Genomic DNA, 12800 nt, shown 5'->3' with positions numbered 1-12800 from the left:
CAATATATAGATTCCAAAAAAGTGCTTCCAGCGAAAAGAGCTGAAAGAACACTATGGGATGTAAACCTGAATACCTTTCAATAATATGTTCTCCATCCATGCATACCACCTACATGATAAAAATCATGTCAGATAAACGGATGACCACGTGGCCTAATGGATAAGGCGTCTGACTTTGGATCAGAAGATTGAGGGTTCGAGTCCCTTCGTGGTCGTTTTTGGCCAATGGTCACACAATCTGCTTTACATTCAGAGTGGAAAAAGTATTTTCCAATACTCTTGTAGTCCTCACTTTCTCATTACTAATCATTAATAAAGTGGAGTACATACTGTAAACTCATTCAGGTTGCATCTTCAGTCTAACTACTTGTGCATTTTAGTGGCATTAAAAAGTGCTTCTATGCCGACGCACTGAATATGTAATAGGTTTGCAGAATTTTGACGTGACAGAATGGGTTTTTAGCTTAAGTGTGTGTAGAAGAACTGCAAGGTGTGTGCCTATGTGTGCATAGAGTGGTACATGTGTATAATCTGTATGATTTGGGCAGTTAAAGTGCTGATTCTGCCTCCGAGTAAGAAAAGTACTACACAAAATGTATAAAGGATCGGCACATTGGCTGCCTTTGCTGATGCCCCCGTTGCCTAATTTGTAGTGCAATGGTTAAGTTGCAGAGTGTGGTTGAACTTGGTTAGGAGACTTAGTGCCTCTTTCCGTGTCCTACTGATGATAAGGATGGCTTGATACCATTTTCTAAGCCCAGTATATATTCGAAAAGAAGTAAGTGAAGAAGAAGTGTGGAGTCGAAAGTGGTTCTCCAATTTCTCTCCACTTGCTAAAATTGCAAAGTCTCCATTATAGCATAGAAGAGAGCGTTAAAGTCGGGGATGGAAGAGGATGAAAATGGGAAGTTTACTTATAGAGAGAAGTGAGAAATGCCCTGTGTGCACACACCGGTGTCTGACCATAGAATACATTTAAATAATGCCTCTAAAAAAGAGCTATGCATGTGTGTCTCAGTGGCCTAATGGATAAGGCACTGGCCTCCAAAGCCAGGGATTGAGGGTTCGAGTCCCATCTGAGGTGATAACAAAAATCCTCCCTCTTTCTTTTCCAGAAAATTAGGTAGATTTATTACATGCTTCCTCTCGGAAGTTTATGAGGGATTAGGTACTTTGAAACTGTCCCATTTTACTTGTGTACACTTCACAGTCATGTTAGTGTTCTGAAACTGCAAAGTAGATTTTTAAATGCCTATTTTTGTGAGATGCATTTTCGACCGGCCAAAACATATTCTTTTGGAAAAAATGATTTGAATTGGATTGGTGTGAATCTTGTTTCTAGAGGTGGTGACAGGCTTTCAGCTACTTGAATAGGTCAAGCCAGGATTCATAAAACTTATACAAACTATGTGAGTGTGAAAAATTAGCATATGCAGGAAGGAGCAATTTGTACTACTTTCAAAACAGTTTTAATCCACGTCTGGAAACGTCCAGAGCTATGTAGAGCATACAAATGAGCTTTAAACTCATGAGGAAAGAGGTTTGTATGCAAAAAGGAAAACAAAAGCATATCGTACTCATAACATTCTCAATATATAGATTCCAAAAAAGTGCTTCCAGCGAAAAGAGCTGAAAGAACACTATGGGATGTAAACCTGAATACCTTTCAATAATATGTTCTCCATCCATGCATACCACCTACATGATAAAAATCATCTTAGGTGAACCGATGACAGCGTGGCCTAATGGATAAGTCGTCTGACTTCGGATCAGAAGATTGAGGGTTCGAGTCCCTTCGTGGTCGTTTTTGGCCAATGGTCACACAATCTGCTTTACATTCAGAGTGGAAAAAGTATTTTCCAATACTCTTGTAGTCCTCACTTTCTCAGTACTAATCATTAATAAAGTGGAGTACATACTGTAAACTCATTCAGGTTGCATCTTCAGTCTAACTACTTGTGCATTTTAGTGGCATTAAAAAGTGCTTCTATGCCGACGCACTGAATATGTAATAGGTTTGCAGAATTTTGACGGGACAGAATGGGTTTTTAGCTTAAGTGTGTGTAGAAGAACTGCAAGGTGTGTGCCTATGTGTGCATAGAGTGGTACATGTGTAAAATCTGTATGATTTGGGCAGTTAAAGTGCTGATTTTGCCTCCGAGTAAGAAAAGTACTACACAAAATGTATAAAGGATCGGCACATTGGCTGCCTTTGCTGACGCCCCCGTTGCCTAATTTGTAGTGCAATGTTTAAGTTGCAGAGTGTGGTTGAACTTGGTTAGGAGACTTAGTGCCTCTTTCCGTGTCCTACTGATGATAAGGATGGCTTGATACCATTTTCTAAGCCCAGTATATTGAGAAAAGAAGTAAGTGAAGAAGAAGTGTGGAGTCGAAAGTGGTTCTCCAATTTCTCTCCACTTGCTAAAATTGCAAAGTCTCCATTATAGCATAGAAGAGAGCGTTAAAGTCGGGGATGGAAGAGGATGAAAATGGGAAGTTTACTTATAGAGAGAAGTGAGAAATGCCCTGTGTGCACACACCGGTGTCTGACCATAGAATACATTTAAATAATGCCTCTAAAAAAGAGCTATGCATGTGTGCCTCAGTGGCCTAATGGATAAGGCACTGGCCTCCTAAGCCACGGATTGTGGGTTTGAGTCCCATCTGAGGTGAAAACAAAAATCCTCCTTCTTTCTTTTCCAGAAAATTAGGTAGATTTATTACATGCTTCCTCTCGGAAGTTTACGAGGGATTAGGTACTTTGAAACTGTCCCATTTTACTTGTGTACACTTCACAGTCATGTTAGTGTTCTGAAACTGCAAAGTAGATTTTTAAATGCCTATTTTTGTGAGATGCATTTTCGACCGGCCAGAACATATTCCTTTGGAAAAAATGATATGAATTGGATTGGTGTGAATCTTGTTTCTAGAGGTGGTGACAGGCTTTCAGCTACTTGAATAGGTCAAGCCAGGATTCATAAAACTTATACAACCTATGTGAGTGTGAAAAATTAGCATATGCAGGAAGGAGCAATTTGTACTACTTTCAAAACAGTTTCACTCCACGTCTGGAAACGTCCAGAGCTATGTAGAGCATACAAATGAGCTTTAAACTCATGAGGAAAGAGGTTTGTATGCAAAAAGGAAAACAAAAGCATATCGTACTCATAAAATTCTCAATATATAGATTCCAAAAAAGTGCTTCCAGCGAAAAGAGCTGAAAGAACACTATGGGATGTAAACCTGAATACCTTTCAATAATATGTTCTCCATCCATGCATACCACCAACATGATAAAAATCATCTCAGGTGAACGGATGACCGCGTGGCCTAATGGATAAGGCTTCTGACTTCGGATTAGAAGATTGAGGGTTCGAGTCCCTTCATGGTCGTTTTTGGCCAATGGTCACACAATCTGCTTTACATTCAGAGTGGAAAAAGTATTTTCCAATACTCTTGTAGTCCTCACTTTCTCATTACTAATCATTAATAAAGTGGAGTACATACTGTAAACTCATTCAGGTTGCATCTTCAGTCTAACTACTTGTGCATTTTAGTGGCATTAAAAAGTGCTTCTATGCCGACGCACTGAATATGTAATAGGTTGGCAGAATTTTGACGTGACAGAATGGGTTTTTAGCTTAAGTGTGTGTAGAAGAACTGCAAGGTGTGTGCCTATGTGTGCATAGAGTGCTACATGTGTAAAATCTGTATGATTTGGGCAGTTAAAGTGCTGATTTTGCCTCCGAGTAAGAAAAGTACTACACAAAATGTATAAAGGATCGGCACATTGGCTGCCTTTGCTGATGCCCCCGTTGCCTAATTTGTAGTGCAATGGTTAAGTTGCAGAGTGTGGTTGAATTTGGTTAGGAGACTTAGTGCCTCTTTCCGTGTCCTACTGATGATAAGGATGGCTTGATACCATTTTCTAAGCCCAGTATATTGAGAAAAGAAGTAAGTGAAGAAGAAGTGTGGAGTCGAAAGTGGTTCTCCAATTTCTCTCCACTTGCTAAAATTGCAAAGTCTCCATTATAGCATAGAAGAGAGCGTTAAAGTCGGGGATGGAAGAGGATGAAAATGGGAAGTTTACTTATAGAGAGAAGTGAGAAATGCCCTGTGTGCACACACCGGTGTCTGACCATAGAATACATTAAAATAATGCCTCTAGAAAAGAGCTATGCATGTGTTCCTCAGTGGCCTAATGGATAAGGCACTGGCCTCCTAAGCCAGGGATTGTGGGTTTGAGTCCCATCTGAGGTGATAACAAAAATCCTGCCTCTTGCTTTTCCAGAAAATTAGGTAGATTTATTACATGCTTCCTCTCAGAAGTTTATGAGGGATTAGGTACTTTGAAACTGTCCCGTTTTACTTGTGTACACTTCACAGTCATGTTAGTGTTCTGAAACTGCAAAGTAGATTTTTAAATGCATATTTTTGTGAGATGCATTTTCGACCGGCCAGAACATATTCCTTTGGAAAAAATGATTTGAATTGGATTGGTGTGAATCTTGTTTCTAGAGGTGGTGACAGGCTTTCAGCTACTTGAATAGGTCAAGCCAGGATTCATAAAACTTATACAACCTATGTGAGTGTGAAAAATTAGCATATGCAGGAAGGAGCAATTTGTACTACTTTCAAAACAGTTTCACTCCACGTCTGGAAACGTCCAGAGCTATGTAGAGCATACAAATGAGCTTTAAACTCATGAGGAAAGAGGTTTGTATGCAAAAAGGAAAACAAAAGCATATCGTACTCATAAAATTCTCAATATATAGATTCCAAAAAAGTGCTTCCAGCGAAAAGAGCTGAAAGAACACTATGGGATGTAAACCTGAATACCTTTCAATAATATGTTCTCCATCCATGCATACCACCTACATGATAAAAATCATCTCAGGTGAACCGATGACAGCGTGGCCTAATGGATAAGGCGTCTGACTTCGGATCAGAAGATTGAGGGTTCGAGTCCCTTCGTGGTCGTTTTTGGCCAATGGTCACACAATCTGCTTTACATTCAGAGTGGAAAAAGTATTTTCCAATACTCTTGTAGTCCTCACTTTCTCAGTACTAATCATTAATAAAGTGGAGTACATACTGTAAACTCATTCAGGTTGCATCTTCAGTCTAACTACTTGTGCATTTTAGTGGCATTAAAAAGTGCTTCTATGCCGACGCACTGAATATGTAATAGGTTTGCAGAATTTTGACGGGACAGAATGGGTTTTTAGCTTAAGTGTGTGTAGAAGAACTGCAAGGTGTGTGCCTATGTGTGCATAGAGTGGTACATGTGTAAAATCTGTATGATTTGGGCAGTTAAAGTGCTGATTTTGCCTCCGAGTAAGAAAAGTACTACACAAAATGTATAAAGGATCGGCACATTGGCTGCCTTTGCTGATGCCCCCGTTGCCTAATTTGTAGTGCAATGTTTAAGTTGCAGAGTGTGGTTGAACTTGGTTAGGAGACTTAGTGCCTCTTTCCGTGTCCTACTGATGATAAGGATGGCTTGATACCATTTTCTAAGCCCAGTATATTGAGAAAAGAAGTAAGTGAAGAAGAAGTGTGGAGTCGAAAGTGGTTCTCCAATTTCTCTCCACTTGCTAAAATTGCAAAGTCTCCATTATAGCATAGAAGAGAGCGTTAAAGTCGGGGATGGAAGAGGATGAAAATGGGAAGTTTACTTATAGAGAGAAGTGAGAAATGCCCTGTGTGCACACACCGGTGTCTGACCATAGAATACATTTAAATAATGCCTCTAGACAAAACTATGCATGTGTGCCTCAGTGGCCTAATGGATAAGGCACTGGCCTCCTAAGCCAGGGATTGTGGGTTTGAGTCCCATCTGAGGTGATAACAAAAATCCTCCCTCTTTCTTTTCCAGAAAATTAGGTAGATTTATTACATGCTTCCTCTCAGAAGTTTATGAGGGATTAGGTACTTTGAAACTGTCCCGTTTTACTTGTGTACACTTCACAGTCATGTTAGTGTTCTGAAACTGCAAAGTAGATTTTTAAATGCCTATTTTTGTGAGATGCATTTTCGACCGGCCAGAACATATTCCTTTGGAAAAAATGATATGAATTGGATTGGTGTGAATCTTGTTTCTAGAGGTGGTGACAGGCTTTCAGCTACTTGAATAGGTCAACCCAGGATTCATAAAACTTATACAACCTATGTGAGTGTGAAAAATTAGCATATGCAGGAAGGAGCAATATGTACTATTTTCAAAACAGTTTCACTCCACGTCTGGAAACGTCCAGAGCTATGTAGAGCATACAAATGAGCTTTAAACTCATGAGGAAAGAGGTTTGTATGGAAAAAGGAAAACAAAAGCATATCATACTCATAAAATTCTCAATATATAGATTCCAAAAAAGTGCTTCCAGCGAAAAGAGCTGAAAGAACACTATGGGATGTAAACCTGAATACCTTTCAATAATATGTTCTCCATCCATGCATACCACCTACATGATAAAAATCATCTCAAATGGACGGATAACCGCGTGGCCTAATGGATAAGGAGTCTGACTTCGGATCAGAAGATTGAGGGTTCGAGTCCCTTCGTGGTCGTTTTTGGCCAATGGTCACACAATCTGCTTTACATTCAGAGTGGAAAAAGTCTTTTCCAATACTCTTGTAGTCCTCACTTTCTCATTACTAATCATTAATAAAGTGGAGTACATACTGTAAACTCATTCAGGTTGCATCTTCAGTCTAACTACTTGTGCATTTTAGTGGCATTAAAAAGTGCTTCTATGCCGATGCACTGAATATGTAATAGGTTTGCAGAATTTTGACGTGACAGAATGGGATTTTAGCTTAAGTGTGTGTAGAAGAACTGCAAGGTGTGTGCCTATGTGTGCATAGAGTGGTACATGTGTAAAATCTGTATGATTTGGGCAGTTAAAGTGCTGATTTTGCCTCCGAGTAAGAAAAGTACTACACAAAATGTATGAAGGATCGGCACATTGGCTGCCTTTGCTGATGCCCCCGTTGCCTAATTTGTAGTGCAATGGTTAAGTTGCAGAGTGTGGTTGAACTTGGTTAGGAGACTTAGTGCCTCTTTCCGTGTCCTACTGATGATAAGGATGGCTTGATACCATTTTCTAAGCCCAGTATATTGAGAAAAGAAGTAAGTGAAGAAGAAGTGTGGAGTCGAAAGTGGTTCTCCAATTTCTCTCCACTTGCTAAAATTGCAAAGTCTCCATTATAGCATAGAAGAGAGCGTTAAAGTCGGGGATGGAAGAGGATGAAAATGGGAAGTTTACTTATAGAGAGAAGTGAGAAATGCCCTGTGTGCACACACCGGTGTCTGACCATAGAATACATTTAAATAAAGCCTCTAGAAACGAGCTATGCATGTGTGCCTCAGTGGCCTAATGGATAAGGCACTGGCCTCCTAAGCCAGGGATTGTGGGTTTGAGTCCCATCTGAGGTGATAACAAAAATCCTGCCTCTTTCTTTTCCAGAAAATTAGGTAGATTTATTACATGCTTCCTCTCGGAAGTTTATGAGGGATTAGGTACTTTGAAACTGTCCCCTTTTACTTGTGTACACTTCACAGTCATGTTAGTGTTCTGAAACTACAAAGTAGATTTTTAAATGCCTATTTTTGTGAGATGCATTTTCGACCGGCCAGAACATATTCCTTTGGAAAAAATGATTTGAATTGGATTGGTGTGAATCTTGTTTCTAGAGGTGGTGACAGGCTTTCAGTTACTTGAATAGGTCAAGCCAGGATTCATAAAACTTATACAACCTATGTGAGTGTGAAAAATTAGCATATGCAGGAAGGAGCAATTTGTACTACTTTCAAAACAGTTTCACTCCACGTCTGGAAACGTCCAGATCTATGTAGAGCATACAAATGAGCTTTAAACTCATGAGGAAAGAGGTTTGTATGCAAAAAGGAAAACAAAAGCATATTGTACTCATAAAATTCTCAATATATAGATTCCAAAAAAGTGCTTCCAGCGAAAAGAGCTGAAAGAACACTATGGGATGTAAACCTGAATACCTTTCAATAATATGTTCTCCATCCATGCATACCACCTACATGATAAAAATCATCTCAGGTGAACGGATGACCGCGTGGCCTAATGGATAAGGCGTCTGACTTCGGATCAGAAGATTGAGGGTTCGAGTCCCTTCGTGGTCGTTTTTGGCCAATGGTCACACAATCTGCTTTACATTCAGAGTGGAAAAAGTATTTTCCAATACTCTTGTAGTCCTCACTTTCTCATTACTAATCATTAATAAAGTGGAGTACATACTGTAAACTCATTCAGGCTGCATCTTCAGTCTAACTACTTGTGCATTTTAGTGGCATTAAAAAGTGCTTCTATGCCGACGCACTGAATATGTAATAGGTTTGCAGAATGTTGACGTGACAGAATGGGTTTTTAGCTTAAGTGTGTGTAGAAGAACTGCAAGGTGTGTGCCTATGTGTGCATAGAGTGGTACATGTGTAAAATCTGTATGATTTGGGCAGTTAAAGTGCTGATTTTGCCTCCGAGTAAGAAAAGTACTACACAAAATGTATAAAGGATCGGCACATTGGCTGCCTTTGCTGATGCCCCCGTTGCCTAATTTGTAGTGCAATGGTTAAGTTGCAGAGTGTGGTTGAACTTGGTTAGGAGACTTAGTGCCTCTTTCCGTGTCCTACTGATGATAAGGATGGCTTGATACCATTTTCTAAGCCCAGTATATTGAGAAAAGAAGTAAGTGAAGAAGAAGTGTGGAGTCGAAAGTGGTTCTCCAATTTCTCTCCACTTGCTAAAATTGCAAAGTCTCCATTATAGCATAGAAGAGAGCGTTAAAGTCGGGGATGGAAGAGGATGAAAATGGGAAGTTTACTTATAGAGAGAAGTGAGAAATGCCCTGTGTGCACACACCGGTGTCTGACCATAGAATACATTTAAATAATGCCTCTAAAAAAGAGCTATGCATGTGTGTCTCAGTGGCCTAATGGATAAGGCACTGGCCTCCAAAGCCAGGGATTGTGGGTTCGAGTCCCATCTGAGGTGATAACAAAAATCCTCCCTCTTTCTTTTCCAGAAAATTAGGTAGATTTATTACATGCTTCCTCTCGGAAGTTTATGAGGGATTAGGTACTTTGAAACTGTCCCATTTTACTTGTGTACACTTCACAGTCATGTTAGTGTTCTGAAACTGCAAAGTAGATTTTTAAATGCCTATTTTTGTGAGATGCATTTTCGACCGGCCAGAACATATTCTTTTGGAAAAAATGATTTAAATTGGATTGGTGTGAATCTTGTTTCTAGAGGTGGTGACAGGCTTTCAGCTACTTGAATAGGTCAAGCCAGGATTCATAAAACTTATACAAACTATGTGAGTGTGAAAAATTAGCATATGCAGGAAGGAGCAATTTGTACTACTTTCAAAACAGTTTCAATCCACGTCTGGAAACGTCCAGAGCTATGTAGAGCATACAAATGAGCTTTAAACTCATGAGGAAAGAGGTTTGTATGCAAAAAGGAAAACAAAAGCATATCGTACTCATAAAATTCTCAATATATAGATTCCAAAAAAGTGCTTCCAGCGAAAAGAGCTGAAAGAACACTATGGGATGTAAACCTGAATACCTTTCAATAATATGTTCTCCATCCATGCATACCACCTACATGATAAAAATCATCTCAGGTGAACGGATGACCGCGTGGCCTAATGGATAAGGCGTCTGACTTTGGATCAGAAGATTGAGGGTTCGAGGCCCTTCGTGGTCGTTTTTGGCCAATGGTCACACAATCTGCTTTACATTCAGAGTGGAAAAAGTATTTTCCAATACTCTTGTAGTCCTCACTTTCTCAGTACTAAACATTAATAAAGTGGACTACATACTGTAAACTCATTCAGGTTGCATCTTCAGTCTAACTACTTGTGCATTTTAGTGGCATTAAAAAGTGCTTCTATGCCGATGCACTGAATATGTAATAGGTTTGCAGAATTTTGACGTGACAGAATGGGTTTTTAGCTTAAGTGTGTGTAGAAGAACTGCAAGGTGTGTGCCTATGTGTGCATAGAGTGCTACATGTGTAAAATCTGTATGATTTGGGCAGTTAAAGTGCTGATTTTGCCTCCGAGTAAGAAAAGTACTACACAAAATGTATAAAGGATCGGCACATTGGCTGCCTTTGCTGATGCCCCCATTGCCTAATTTGTAGTGCAATGGTTAAGTTGCAGAGTGTGGTTGAACTTGGTTAGGAGACTTAGTGCCTCTTTCCGTGTCCTACTGATGATAAGGATGGCTTGATACCATTTTCTAAGCCCAGTATATTGAGAAAAGAAGTAAGTGAAGAAGAAGTGTGGAGTCGAAAGTGGTTCTCCAATTTCTCTCCACTTGCTAAAATTGCAAAGTCTCCATTATAGCATAGAAGAGAGCGTTAAAGTCGGGGATGGAAGAGGATGAAAATGGGAAGTTTACTTATAGAGAGAAGTGAGAAATGCCCTGTGTGCACACACCGGTGTCTGACCATAGAATACATTTAAATAATGCCTCTAGAAAAGAGCTATGCATGTGTGCCTCAGTGGCCTAATGGATAAGGCACTGGCCTCCTAAGCCAGGGATTGTGGGTTCGAGTCCCATCTGAGGTGATAACAAAAATCCTCCCTCTTTCTTTTCCAGAAAATTAGGTAGATTTATTACATGCTTCCTCTCGGAAGTTTATGAGGGATTAGGTACTTTGAAACTGTCCCATTTTACTTGTGTACACTTCACAGTCATGTTAGTGTTCTGAAACTGCAAAGTAGATTTTTAAATGCCTATTTTTGTGAGATGCATTTTCGACCGGCCAGAATATATTCTTTTGGAAAAAATGATTTGAATTGGATTGGTGTGAATCTTGTTTCTAGAGGTGGTGACAGGCTTTCAGATACTTGAATAGGTCAAGCCAGGATTCATAAAACTTATACAACCTATGTGAGTGTGAAAATTAGCATATGCAGGAAGGAGCAATTTGTACTACTTTCAAAACAGTTTCACTCCACGTCTGGAAACGTCCAGAGCTATGTAGAGCATACAAATGAGCTTTAAACTCATGAGGAAAGAGGTTTGTATGCAAAAAGGAAAACAAAAGCATATCGTACTCATAAAATTCTCAATATATAGATTCCAAAAAAGTGCTTCCAGCGAAAAGAGCTGAAAGAACACTATGGGATGTAAAACTGAATACCTTTCAATAATATGTTCTCCATCCATGCATACCACCTACATGATAAAAATCATGTCAGGTGAACGGATGACCGCGTGGCCTAATGGATAAGGCGTCTGACTTCGGATCAGGAGATTGAGGGTTCGAGTCCCTTCGTGGTCGTTTTTGGCCAATGGTCACACAATCTGCTTTACATTCAGAGTGGAAAAAGTCTTTTCCAATACTCTTGTAGTCCTCACTTTCTCATTACTAATCATTAATGAAGTGGAGTACATACTGTAAACTCATTCAGGTTGCATCTTCAGTCTAACTACTTGTGCATTTTAGTGGCATTAAAAAGTGCTTCTATGCCGACGCACTGAATATGTAATAGGTTTGCAGAATTTTGACGTGACAGAATGGGTTTTTAGCTTAAGTGTGTGTAGAAGAACTGCAAGGTGTGTGCCTATGTGTGCATAGAGTAGTACATGTGTAAAATCTGTATGATTTGGGCAGTTAAAGTGCTGATTTTGCCTCCGAGTAAGAAAAGTACTACACAAAATGTATAAAGGATCGGCACATTGGCTGCCTTTGCTGATGCCCCCATTGCCTAATTTGTAGTGCAATGGTTAAGTTGCAGAGTGTGGTTGAACTTGGTTAGGAGACTTAGTGCCTCTTTCCGTGTCCTACTGATGATAAGGATGGCTTGATACCATTTTCTAAGCCCTATATATTGAGAAAAGAAGTAAGTGAAGAAGAAGTGTGGAGTCGAAAGTGGTTCTCCAATTTCTCTCCACTTGCTAAAATTGCAAAGTCTCCATTATAGCATAGAAGAGAGCGTTAAAGTCGGGGATGGAAGAGGATGAAAATGGGAAGTTTACTTATAGAGAGAAGTGAGAAATGCCCTGTGTGCACACACCGGTGTCTGACCATAGAATACATTTAAATAATGCCTCTAGAAAAGAGCTATGCATGTGTGCCTCAGTGGCCTAATGGATAAGGCACTGGCCTCCTAAGCCAGGGATAGTGGGTTCGAGTCCCATCTGAGGTGATAACAAAAATCCTGCCTCTTTCTTTTCCAGAAAATTAGGTAGATTTATTACATGCTTCCTCTCGGAAGTTTATGAGGGATTAGGTACTTTGAAACTGTCCCCTTTTACTTGTGTAAACTTCACAGTCATGTTAGTGTTCTGAAACTACAAAGTAGATTTTTAAATGCCTATTTTTGTGAGATGCATTTTCGACCGGCCAGAACATATTCCTTTGGAAAAAATGATTTGAATTGGATTGGTGTGAATCTTGTTTCTAGAGGTGGTGACAGGCTTTCAGTTACTTGAATAGGTCAAGCCAGGATTCATAAAACTTATACAACCTATGTGAGTGTGAAAAATTAGCATATGCAGGAAGGAGCAATTTGTACTACTTTCAAAACAGTTTCACTCCACGTCTGGAAACGTCCAGATCTATGTAGAGCATACAAATGAGCTTTAAACTCATGAGGAAAGAGGTTTGTATGCAAAAAGGAAAACAAAAGCATATTGTACTCATAAAATTCTCAATATATAGATTCCAAAAAAGTGCTTCCAGCGAAAAGAGCTGAAAGAACACTATGGGATGTAAACCTGAATACCTTTCAATAATATGTTCTCCATC

The 12800-nt window shown here is 39.6% G+C and overlaps 7 non-coding genes across 7 annotated transcripts; all 7 read left to right on the top strand.

The window, feature by feature from the left end:
* The first annotated feature begins 5774 nt into the window (after positions 1–5774).
* TRNAR-CCU (transfer RNA arginine (anticodon CCU)) lies at positions 5775–5847 on the top strand. Its single transcript has one exon. It is a non-coding gene; the product is annotated as a tRNA-Arg (tRNA).
* Positions 5848–7362: 1515 nt separating this feature from the next.
* On the top strand, positions 7363–7435 carry TRNAR-CCU (transfer RNA arginine (anticodon CCU)). The gene has a single exon. It is a non-coding gene; the product is annotated as a tRNA-Arg (tRNA).
* A 647-nt stretch (positions 7436–8082) lies between these two features.
* TRNAR-UCG (transfer RNA arginine (anticodon UCG)) lies at positions 8083–8155 on the top strand. Its single transcript has one exon. It is a non-coding gene; the product is annotated as a tRNA-Arg (tRNA).
* A 795-nt stretch (positions 8156–8950) lies between these two features.
* TRNAW-CCA (transfer RNA tryptophan (anticodon CCA)) lies at positions 8951–9023 on the top strand. Its single transcript has one exon. It is a non-coding gene; the product is annotated as a tRNA-Trp (tRNA).
* Positions 9024–10538: 1515 nt separating this feature from the next.
* On the top strand, positions 10539–10611 carry TRNAR-CCU (transfer RNA arginine (anticodon CCU)). The gene has a single exon. It is a non-coding gene; the product is annotated as a tRNA-Arg (tRNA).
* A 646-nt stretch (positions 10612–11257) lies between these two features.
* On the top strand, positions 11258–11330 carry TRNAR-UCG (transfer RNA arginine (anticodon UCG)). The gene has a single exon. It is a non-coding gene; the product is annotated as a tRNA-Arg (tRNA).
* Positions 11331–12125: 795 nt separating this feature from the next.
* TRNAR-CCU (transfer RNA arginine (anticodon CCU)) lies at positions 12126–12198 on the top strand. The gene has a single exon. It is a non-coding gene; the product is annotated as a tRNA-Arg (tRNA).
* Positions 12199–12800: the final 602 nt, after the last annotated feature.

This window comes from Triturus cristatus, chromosome 4_1 (assembly GCF_964204655.1).
Source record: "Triturus cristatus chromosome 4_1, aTriCri1.1, whole genome shotgun sequence".
NCBI lineage: Eukaryota > Metazoa > Chordata > Amphibia > Caudata > Salamandridae > Triturus > Triturus cristatus.
The sequence above is the reverse complement of the archived record's forward strand: the minus strand, read 5'-3'. Positions and strand labels throughout refer to the sequence as shown.